We start from the raw sequence: 5,455 nt of genomic DNA on the forward strand, positions 1-5,455 counted from the left end.
CCAAGGGTTATGCTTGCCGTAGAGTTGACATCTTGAATAAATTGGTCAAGAGCCCATTTTCCTCCGGTCATATGCTTGGTGCATTGATACGTCTCCAACGTACCTATAATTTCTGATGTTCCATGCTTGTTTTATGACAATACTTACATGTTTTGCTCGCACTTTATAATGTTTTTATGCGTTTTCCGGAACTAACCTATTAACAAGATGCCGAAGTGCCAGTTCCTGTTTTCTGCTGTTTTTGGTTCCAGAAAGGCTGTTCGGGCAATATTCTCGGAATTCGACGACACAAAGACCCAGAATCTTATATTTCCCGAAAGACCCCAGAACACCGAAGGAGAGTCGGAGGCGGGCCAGGGGGCCACCACACCATAAGGCGGCGCGGCCCCAGGCCTGGCCGCGCCAGCCTATGGTGAGGGGGGCCCAGGCACCCTCCTGCGTCGCCTCTTCGCCTATAAGACCCCTTTCGACCTAAAAACGCGATACCAATTGACGAAACTCCAGAAAGACTCCAGGGGCGCCGCCGCCATCGCGAAACTCCAATTCGGGGGACAGAATCTCTGTTCCGGCACGCCGCTGGCGAAGTGCCCCCGGAAGCCATCTCCATCGACGCCACCGCCTCCATCATGCTCCGTGAGTAGTTCCCCCATGGACTACGGGTTCTAGCTGTAGCTAGTTGGTATCATCTCCCCCATGTACTTCAATACAATGATCTCATGAGCTGCCTTACATGATTGAGATTCATCTGATGTAATCGGTGTTGTGTTTGTTGGGATCCGATGGATTGTTACATTATGATTAGTCTATCTATAAAGTTTGTGAAGTTATTGTTGCTGCAATCTTGTTGTGTTTAATGCTTGTCACTAGGGCCCGAGTGGCATGATCTTAGATTTAAGCTCTATACTTATTGCTTAGATTGTATCTACAAATTGTTTGCACATGTCTATGACCGGAACCCGAGGCCCCAGAGTGAAAGTAACTGGGATAACTGGAGGGGAAGGCTTAGGTATGAGGATCACATGTTTTCACCAAGTTTTAATGCTTTGCTCCGGTGCTCTATTAAAAGGAGTACCTTAATTGCCGATAGATTCCCTTGAGGCCTGGCTGCCACCGGCTGGTTGGACAAAAGATGTTGTACAAGTTTCTCATTGCGAGCACGTATGACTATATATGGAAAACATGCCTACATGATTAATAATCTTGATGTTACTGTCTTAATGCTATTTCAATCCTATCAATTGCCCAAGCTGTAATTTGTTCACCCAACACTTGTTATTGGAGAGTTACCACTAGTGTAGATAGTTGGGAACCCCGGTCCATCTTTCATCACCATATACTCGTTCTATATGTCATTGGAAGTAGTATCAACTATTTTCTGGTGCCATTGCCTCTGTGTTACTATTACTTGCTGCTGTATTACTTGTTACTACTTGCTCTCATATCACTACGCTGCTTTCACATCACCCCCTGTTACTAGTGCTTTTCCAGGTGCGGCTGAATTGACAACTCGGTTGTTAAGGCTTATAAGTATTCTTTACCTCCCCTTGTGTCGAATCAATAAATTTGGGTTTTACTTCCCTCGAAGACCATTGCGATCCCCTATACTTGTGGGTCATCAAGACTATTTTCACGGCGCCGTTGCCGGGGAGGCATAGCTCTACTCATAAGTTCACACGGGGAGTACACTCTACCTCTCTCTCTGTTTTATTTTATTTTGTTTTGCTTAGTTTACTTTTGTCTAGTTTATTTGTGCTTAGTTTATTACTGTCTAGTATTACTTTGCTTAGTTTACTTTTGCCTAGTTTCTTTTTGTCTTGTTTTATTTTCCCTATATACCCGAAAATCCATAAAATTTTGAAAAACCGAAAAATAAAAAACTGTTGCTATGGAAGAACCCACAACCTATTTGGAGCTTATTGAATTATATAATAATTATAGAGAATCAAGAACGGGTAAAGTTATGAGTGTTGTGATAGAAAAACTGAATACAATTGCTAAAATCTTGCTTAAACGCCATGATATAAACTGTTGCTCTAAACAGGATACTAAACATCTTAAATTTCAATGTGGCTTTAGTGAGGAAGTTTTAATTAAGAACTATAATTGTAATAGCTATATTCATTTTGGGTTCGAAGAGGTAGAACAATTTGTCTTATTTATGGGAGCCTACGAGATAGAATCCTTCATAGCTAAAAATTATGAAACTTGTGTTGTTTGTAAGGACCTTAAAGATTATGTCTCTTCTATCCTTAATTTTTGCATAGAAAGCTACAGTGATAATCCTTATATCATTGATTATAAAGAGAGACTCATTAATGCACAAGAATGCACTCACAATTTGCGAGAACCGAGTGGAAGAAGAAATTGGTGAACACGAAAGCTCATTGGATGAAAAAGAGGAGGAAATTGATGAACTCGAAAGCTCATTGGGTGAAAAAGAAGAGGAGAGTGATGAACAAAAGGAGGAAGAATGGATTAGCTACCCATGCCAACCTTCTAATGAGAGTAACTCTTTATCTCTTACACTATTTGATTGTCCTCCATGCTTACCAAAGGCGGATGAATGTTATGTTCCTGTGGATTTTCTTGAAATATTCCCTATGAGTAAAACTTGTGAGAATAATTATGCTACTGTTATCTATGATAATCCATGCTATTTTGATAAATCTTATGATAATGCTTTGTTTGTGCATGATGTCGAAATGCATGGTACTAAAGAGTTTTGTTTGGCAAATGTTTATGATAAATCTCTAGATGATGGTCCTATGTTACTTGATAATATTAATTTTACTACTAATGAAAATGGATTGTAGAGATCACGACTTTATCTAGGAGTCCCATATCTTTTAAGATTGATCAATCATCTTGTTATATAATTGATAAAAGTGGGTTTGAAAGTTTTAGTCCCACTATTTTTGAGCTTGATAAAAATTATGTGTTTATGGATCATCAAAAACATGCTCTATGTGATAGTTATATTGTTGAGTTTGTTCATGAAGCTACTGAAAATTATTATGAGAGAGGAAAATATGGTTGTAGAAATTTTTATGGTACCAAAACACCTCTCTATATGCTTAAAATTTTGAAGTTACTCTTGTTTTACCTTCTTATGCTTGTCACTTTGTTCTTCATGAATTTATTTGTGTACAAGATTCCTATGCATAGGAAGTGGGTTAGACTTAAATGTGTTTTGAACTTGCTTTTTGATGCTCTCCTTTGCTTCAACTCTAATTTCTTGCGAGTGCATCATTAAAACTGTTGAGCCCATCTTAATGGCTATAAAGAAAGCACTTCTTGGGAGATAACCCATGTCTTTATTTTGCTACTGTTTTGTTGTGTCTTGGAAGTTGTTACTACTGTAGCAACCTCTCCTTATCTTTATTTTATTGCAATATTGTGCCGAGTGAAGTCTCTAATAGAAGGTTGATGTAGATTTGGATTTCTGCGCAGAAACAGATTTTTTATTGTCACGAATTTGGGTAGGATTCTCTGTAGGTAACTCAGAAAAATCTACCAATATACCTAAGTGATCCTCAGATATGTACGCAACTTTCATTAGTTTTGAGTTTTCTGATTTGAGCAACAAAAGTACCTCTTAAAAATTTGTCTTTACTGGCTGTTCTGTTTTGACAGATTATGTCTCTGTTTTTTGCATTTTCTCTTGTGGACTTTAAGTGAGGCTTTCTAGACGTGGAGAGCTGTAGCTAATGTTTTATTGAGTACTTGCAATGTGTCACTACAGGGATAAAGTGGATTAAAGTTTTTTGGGTACTAACCCCTCTAATGAAGTTTATGAGAAGTTTGGTGTGAAGGAAGTTTTCAAGGGTCAAGAAAGGAGTATGATATATGATCTAGAAGAGTGAAAAGTCTAAACTTGGGGATGCCCCCGTGGTTCATCCCTCCATATTTCAAGGAGACTCAAGCGTCTAAGCTTGGGGATGCCCAAGGCATCCCCTTCTTCATCAACAACTTATCAGGTCACCTCTAGTGAAACTATATTTTTATTCGGTCACATCTTATGTTCTTTACTTGGAGCGTCTGTGTGCTTTTATTTTTGTTTGTGTTTGAATAAGATCGGATCCTAGCAATCCTTGTGTGGGAGAGAGACACGCTCCGCTTTTTCATATGAACACTGGTGTTCTTTGTTTTACTTTTAATGTTCAATGAAAAAAGTTGGAAGTTATTGCATTTATTGCTATTTGGTTGGAAACAGAAAATGCGTCATATTGTCTTGGATAATTTGATACTTGGCAATTTTTTTGAGCTCTCAAGTAGATCATGTTTCTCTTGCATCATGTAGTTTAAACCTATTAGTGGAGAAATACCGTACAGCTTGTTGAAATTGGTTTGCATGATTGGTCTCTCTAAGGTCTAGATATTTTACGGTAAAAGTGTTTGAGCAACAAGGAAGACAGTGTAGAGTTTTATAATGCTTGCAATATGTTCTTATGTAAGTTTTGCTGTACCGGTTCATACTTGTGTTTGCTTCAAACAACCTTGCTAGCCAAAGCCTTGTATTGAGAGGGAATACTTCTCGTGCATAAAAACCTTGAGCCAAAACCTATGCCATGTGTGTCCACCATACCTACCTACTATGTGGTATTTTCTGCCATTCCAAGTAAATACCTCATGTGCTACCTTTAAAACAATTCAAAAGTTATTATCTCTTATTTGTGTCAATGTTTTATAGCTCATGAGGAAATATGTGGTGTTTTATCTTTCAATCTTGTTGGGCAGCTTCCACCAATGGACTAGTGGCTTCATCCGCTTATCCAATAATTTTGCAAAAAGAGCTGGCAACGGGGTTCCCAGCCCCATTTAATCAACTTTCATTAATAATTCTCTTCACATGTTTTGCCCTGATTTATCAGTAAGCAACTTAAATTGCAATTAGATACTCCTCCATGGTATGAGTTTGTTGGAAGGCACCCGATGATTCGGTTAGCCATGGCTTGTGTAAGCAAACACTAGTAGGGAAATGCTTATAGGCGGAGCTAAGTTCTGTGGCGCACCAGCATAAATGCGCCACTGAAAGATTTTTTGTGGCGCACGAGGAAGAATGCGCCACAAAAATAAGCTATTTTTGTGGTGCACTACTGCGCCGTGCGCCACAGAAATTATGTGGGGCCCACATCCTGCCACCACCAATTATTAGTGTAGGTATTTCTGTGGCGCACATGGTGTGCTGCGCCACAGAAATAAGTGTTTTTGTGGCGCACTGGCTCTGGTGCGCCACAGAAGTAGTTGATTCTGTGGCGCACTTGTGCTGGTGCGCCACAGAAATAGCGCCTTCTATAACCAACCGTACCCCCCCCCCCCCCCCCGCCCGTACTTCCTCCTCACCCCTCTTCCTCTCCCTACCGCCGCGCGCCGCCGCCTTCCATGGTGAGCGTCGCCGTCGCCGTCGCCGTCACCGCCTCCTTCCTCCGCGAGGGCCGCATGCCGCCACGCTCCA

This window comes from Lolium rigidum, chromosome 3 (genome assembly GCF_022539505.1).
Source record: "Lolium rigidum isolate FL_2022 chromosome 3, APGP_CSIRO_Lrig_0.1, whole genome shotgun sequence".
NCBI lineage: Eukaryota > Viridiplantae > Streptophyta > Magnoliopsida > Poales > Poaceae > Lolium > Lolium rigidum.